Raw genomic sequence first — 6,881 nt, 5'->3', positions numbered from 1 at the left:
CTTTACAGAACCATTACAATACTACTCTACTAACTTCAGAGCTCGGTGAGAATCTCTCTTAATGAATTCACTTTAAGAGCACTGACAGCACACTTTTGAGTCTCCTGAAGAGGATCATAGATGCAACAGAGTGAATATTTACTGCAGTTCAAAACAAAGTATGTGAAGCTCTACTTTCGTACACAGTTCATGGCAAAAGCATTAAACACGAGTCTGCAGCCACTCTGAGGCTTTCTGAGGCCGTACTTACATGCTGCCAAGACCATAGCCATGGAGTCAACACTGGGTGGGACCAAATCTGCCCCCCTAGAAAAACATTCAAAATTTGAAAACTCATTTCCAGTTCTGCCTGTATTTTATAGTTTATCATGACCAAGTACAACTATGCAGTATTCTATACAGATGAATGAAAGCTACTACTGTCTAAACAATCTGACAGATATAACATAATAAAACAAATTTCATGGCCGTTAGTTGAATACGCCCATGAAATGTGTTCTGCTGGAGTACAGCAACACCATTTGGACCATGCGCAGAATTGCAGTACACCGTAAATGTAAACCGGTACTAATAATTGGCCTAATGGCAATTTGTTACGTTTATTTATTATTTTGATCACATTTGCTAATGATTATTTCGGGCACTGTTGTGTGGTTGCCTGTTGTAGAATAGCTTTTTATTAACACGTATTTTTTTATCAATATTTTGGCTAACTGCTAATGTTAGCATGTGTGCATGGATGGCAATAACAATGCTACCATGTTGATTTACCATGTTTGCCACCTTACTTTCAAATGTTAGCATGCTAGCATTTTCATCAAAATCCGTTCAAAACTTTTTGAGTTATTTTGCAGACAAACAGACAAACAAACAAACAGACAAACAGACCAACACCGGCGAAAACATAACCTCCTTGGCAGAGGTAATTAGCACTAAACACAAAGTACTCCTGGGGCTAATGGGAATGTTATTAGTTTTGTAGGTATTTTATCATAATCCAAAGCACTGGACATATAACAAATGTAACCCAATGATGGTGCTGTACACAAATCTAAGGGATCCCCAATTTGATTATGCTACAATTCTTCCTGAGAAAAAAAACATGCACCAAATGTCTTGGCAACCCATCAGTGACTGTATTTAAAGATGGACAATGCACTTCCACTTCCTCCCACTGTACAAAAATAAAGCCTAAATATCCTGGATACAGCTGCTGCCATCTTGCCCCTGGTGACTTCATTTGGAGCCAGAGTTTGGACATTAGCGTTCTCCATTGTATCAAGTTCCCGCCAATACAACCATCCAACCATCCAACCAATCGCAAGCAGTGCCACTGATTGTGAGCACACCAAATTACACTAACAGCTGTCAATCATGACGTCAATCCCCCTTTTTATAGCATCACATAACTAAATAACCAAATTTATCACAAAATTAACACTTGAACGTTCGTGAGTGTGATAAGAACTTCCTAAAATGATAGAACCCATCTTTGGGAAGAATTTATTTTACGTGTACTTTGTGTTTTTGCAGCCAGCCACCAGGGGGCGATTGCAATGTTTGGCTTCATTTTTTGGGAGCGGTCATGTCGTCCATCTGTATTACACAGTCTATGCAATCAATCCAATATTTGTTGAACCATCGAAATCAACGATTGTCAATGTCAATGTTGGCGCTAGAGGAAAAGTCAGCAAACTCCCTCCTCTGGAAAACTTGAATGTGCCTACAAAATTTCATGTCATTCATCAATCGCTAAGATATTTCAGTCTGGACCGAAGTGGAGGACTAACTGCCAGATAGATATTAGCCTGTCAATACCTAAAGCCGGAGCTAACATAGCTAAAAACAAAGAAGACAATGTTTTTCTTCACGGCTCACTGCAAAACTTTATTTACAAATGTGCAAAAACAGCCCAGAATAATTTTATTAAAATCAAATAGTCTGAAATGTGTCATTCACACACACAGAATGCAGTACCAAAGGGCTAATCAGAAAAAATAAACCACCGATTACAGTAGCAGCATCCAACATGAACCGTATCAGATGCTCTTTCATTACCAGTTAATGCTCAATCAAAAGTGATTTCTGGATCAATCACCACATCAGCAGAGCTTTCTTGCCCTCTAAGGGCAGATTAAACCGCTCTACAAAAGTGCTCTTTCTTCTGGCACAGCACTAGCCGTGGTTGCTAGGAGATTTTTTTTTTGTAACAAAACCTCAACACCTGATAACAGGAATGGGGAGGTTAGTGAACAACACCACCCCTTTTCAGTAGCTACTGCGCTTTGATCATAAAACCTCAGCTGAACATTGGTCAGTCTTTTGATGGCATACACAAAAATCCCAGGGGATGGCGGTGGATACGCCGCTGTGTGTCTGTACTCCTTTATTCCCTCTGAAGACACAGTCTGCACAAAAGGGACAATTACCTCTGAAACTGTCAGGATTTTTTCACTTAAATAATGAACGCAGATGAATTGCTGTAACATCTGACCTCCAATAATGGGTGGATTTTATCCTCCTTTATTACTCCTAAGTATTAGCTGTGAACACGGACACACTGCAGGCAACCTAATAACTTCTGCCAAGTACAAGACATTACCTTATAACCCAGGATCAGACAAACTCTGCTCTCAGACAGTAATAAAGTAATAGAAACCTAAGACTAATATGCACCAGCAGGATTTTCCCACACAGAGGAGCAACGTGCAAGACAATAACTCAGCGTGGCATTTTATAGTATGGCATTAGAAAGGAACACTTTGTCACAGCGCTAACATTTCAGCCCACCTTTTCACATTAGTGCAACACTAGGCTGAAAGTTCATTTCTGTCAGTCCCTGCCCCCACTAAAAATATAAAGGAAATAAAAAATGATGCTCGCAGTGCTGCAAAAATGTGTCCCGGCACACTTGGAGGGAGAGACCTGTGAAAGGGGAATTCATGTGAATAGAGTTTTGTTCCCTTTGTGCAGGGACAGTTTATGCTATGTATTCAGGATGTACTTTAGTGTATTTTTAATGGGATTATATCACAGCTATACGGCTCACAGGATTCTTTTTTCCAGCCTTGTATTGCATTTGAACTCACACAAATCTGTCCTTGTCATAACTGACTTACTAATTTCTCCTCCCATTTCTCACCTTGCCATTCTCATCACATCTGTGAAAGAGGCTAGGTCATGGTAGGATAGGAGGGAGCGCGTCCATCGGCTTATCTGCTGGAATAAATTTGATGGTGATCCTTTAATGAGATGAAAGATTTGTAAGGAGCTTTATACTTTTGAGCGATTCAAAGGGACATTTCTCACAACAACGGATGCTGCTGCTAACAATTTCCTGCCCTATTACAGGGTGGACTAATGATTAATTCATGTCTCCGCCATCTTAACGAGGTTGTGTCCGTTAGTGGGCGGGAGGGGGGTGCACTCTGTGGCGCTTTGATATCCCACATTCAAGGCTGTGTCACACATTAATGACTTCTTTGAGCTGTGAAACGAGCATCATTATCTCTTTTCAAAAAGGGAAGGATGAGAGATTTCAGCTCAGCTTGTATAAAGACAGGGGAGGAATCTGTCACTGTGTATGGATGTATGTGTGTGTGTGTGTGTGTGTGTGTGTGTGTGTGTGTGTGTGTGTGTGTGTGAGCCACACATTGCCTTCAGAAGTAGCTTTTCTGTGTGCAGTTCAACTTATACAGCAATCGATGCTGTTGCAACAAGTTTCATTTTTTAAAAAGTACCTTCAGTGAAAGGTGTACGTCTTTTGAAGATTTAAAAGATTTAAAATGTTTTTAAAGATTGGATTAAAGGGGCACTTCATTGATTTTATATTTATATTGCGCACTCCCATAAAGTTTGGAGACTTGCCAGAGGCTTACTTTCAGTTCATAGTAAGAGGCAAGATCCCTAAAAACCCTGGATCCTACATTGCTCATAATGCAAGTGGGTAGCATCAACACATTTTCACTCCAACCTCGTCATATATCAATGTTAGGTCATACACTTTCCACATCCAAATACGATGTGCAGGTACCCTGGGTGCGTTGGTTGTTGACTGTCTGGGACACCATGTCAAGTTCTGCCTGTTACATGCATTGTCGTCTTTCAAAATACACTTCAGTTTTCACAGTAAATATAACGTTTACATACAGTCTCTTTCAAAATAAAAGCACTACGTCGGTACAGCAACGCAATTTGACGTTTTATATCCTTCAACAACAAATGCACATGGTTTGGTCTGAGAAACAAAAGCACATGGTTGGATTTAGGAAAAAGAACAGGGTTTGGCTTAATCTTACAGGACACCTTAACTTTTGTCCTTATCCCGCCGTGTTCCCGGCTGGGTATCATGCCCATGTTAAAGGACACCCTGTTTCGTTGGTTTCTGATGCTACAAGTCACTGCGTAAGTATCAGATCTCAAAGACTTTGGATTGAGACTGTGCTCCCAAAGACCCTGGATCCTACATTTCCCATAATGCAAGTGATTAGCATCATTCGTCGGACCCTTCTGGTGTGTTCCTCTTGCACTGTTAAGGCAGAATTTCCGAGTTCCCAAGGGATATTTCAACTGGAATGCCTCCTGAAGTCGGGGGAACCTCACCAACTCCGACCTCAAAAGCCAAGATGGCTGGTCTGCACATCAACAGTATACTGTTTACTAAGACTGTTCACTTATTTGTGCCTCAACACAGTATTGTCCAACTTCTATCTGTGAACATGCTGCCATGTTGTTTGTATGTTCAAAACACAGCATAATGTGTTGATATCAACTGGTTTTGCTAACAGTGGCTAACCTGGCTAGAACTGATATTGCTAACAACATCCTGGTTCCCGACTAGTTGTAGTGAAATGTGGTCAACTCATGTGTGATGCCATTCTTAGCCTCACCTTGTGAGGTTAAGTGGAACACAGCATTGTTTGCAAATTCCCGTGTCTGTCAGACTACACACCCCCTGCTTGTAACACATGGTTGAGCTGTTAAAATAGTGTCGTTTGCAAACCCAATCCTAGGAAACTCTTATGACATCATTGGGGTTATTTTGCCCAGACTTTAGAAAGCTCCCTCCAGAGCCACAAAAGGGATTACACAGCGGATTTCACAGGCTGAGTTGTACTCTTCATGATGATTAGATTGACCTTCATATGTAATGTCGGTGGAGTGGCCCTTTAACTTTAATTCACTCTAAAACTAAGACTTTATACTGTGTGAAGTTATGCTCCAGACACATTTTAAAATAAGCTATATCAAAAATAGTCTGCTATTATTAATATTTAATATACAAAAACTGCACACATTGCCATGTAAGCTGTCCAAACTCTCACTGTGCTGATGCAATCTCTGCTCTCCTCTGCGCTGGAGGGCTCAGATGCCTCTGCCCATCATATGTTTTCTGTATCAGACAGCGATTGGTTTACTTTTTAGTAATGCACATAATCTAGCCTGGCGTATGTTTGAATCTCAGATTTTTATGGAAATGCATAGACAAGCACCCACTTTAGTAGAGGAACGTGAAAACACCTCTTTAGTGATACAAGAACAACGCAGATACAAGTCAGCAAAGTCAAGGTCTGACATATTGGGAGACATAAACATTAGAAAAACACATTTTGAGCGGAGGGGATCTTTAAAACTCTTCCATATCAGTACCTATTTTTGGTACTAAAATATGACTTTTTCTGAACTTTACCTTGAGAAATACTAACATGTTTTTTCACACACTACACATACTTTTTTCTAACTCAAAGGTTAAATGTTGTCTCAGCACTACGGAAACTGTGCCTGAATAGAATACTCTCTATAGCTGTCAAAGTTTAGATTTAAGTCAGGAACCATCCGATTGAAAGAAATAGACAGTAGTATAGTGATACCAAAAAAGGTATTAAGGTTTGATATTTGTCCTTATTCAAGACAAAATTAAAAAAGAAAAAAAAAAAACATTTTGGCAAAATCCTGTAAAGTGGCCCGAGCTTGACCCTATGATTTTCCACAGTTTTCATGACCAAATGATACCCAGTTCTTCCTTTCTGTTCCATCCAACCCATGTGTGCTTTTCAACCACTTTATTGCACTCCACTCCCAGTCATCAAAATATGTTATTTATTAATTTTTTTTTAACTTTTAAGAGGCTTTTCATGCCTCTACATCTATTCTGTCACTTCAGCGCTGCAGCACTGAGATGGGTTCAGGGGTCACGGCAAAGTAGAGAGAGCTGGATGAGTGAGAGGGTTTAAGTTCGCACAGAGAGTGGAGGATTGTATATTTCCTAAGAAAACAGGAGCAACCATTTGAGTGGAGGTCATGGACATTTCTATGCATGCCGACAGAATAGGTGGAAGCGTTGGAGGAGAAAGGCCTCTTAAAACTAAATGAACTAAAAGCTCTTGGTTTGAATGCTCTTCAGCCTATACTCTGCCAAATGTACTCTAGCTCGTATAAAGCACTCGGGTCAGAAGGGATGTGTTGTGAAGCTTTTAGGCTAACTCTGATTCCCACTTAAAACCAACTTTAGTTCCCATTTCAAAAAAGGCCTTTTCTCTGCATCTGTTTCACTACTGTAACATGTGTTTAGAGACACTTGTGATTGAATCCGGCTTTATTCCTAAGGTAAATACTGATGATCAAAATGTCCACCTGTGATGGGTCGAAAAAGAAAAATCTGCCTGCCTTCAAATAAGTCACATTCAGGTTTTTTTTTTTTTCTAGATTTCTTTTGTGGCCTTCAACAAGAATTGACCTTGACAAAGGTTATGTTTCTTTAATGTGGGGTTGCTCTCTCTCTCACACACTCTCAAATAATGCTCTGATCTCATGGGTGTAATACTTGTAAAATTTCACATGATGGCAGCATGGACCTGATGATCTCTTTTCTCTTGGTTTAA

This window comes from Epinephelus lanceolatus, chromosome 9 (assembly GCF_041903045.1).
Source record: "Epinephelus lanceolatus isolate andai-2023 chromosome 9, ASM4190304v1, whole genome shotgun sequence".
In the NCBI taxonomy this organism is placed as follows: Eukaryota; Metazoa; Chordata; class Actinopteri; order Perciformes; family Serranidae; genus Epinephelus; species Epinephelus lanceolatus.
This window is presented reverse-complemented; position numbering follows the sequence as displayed.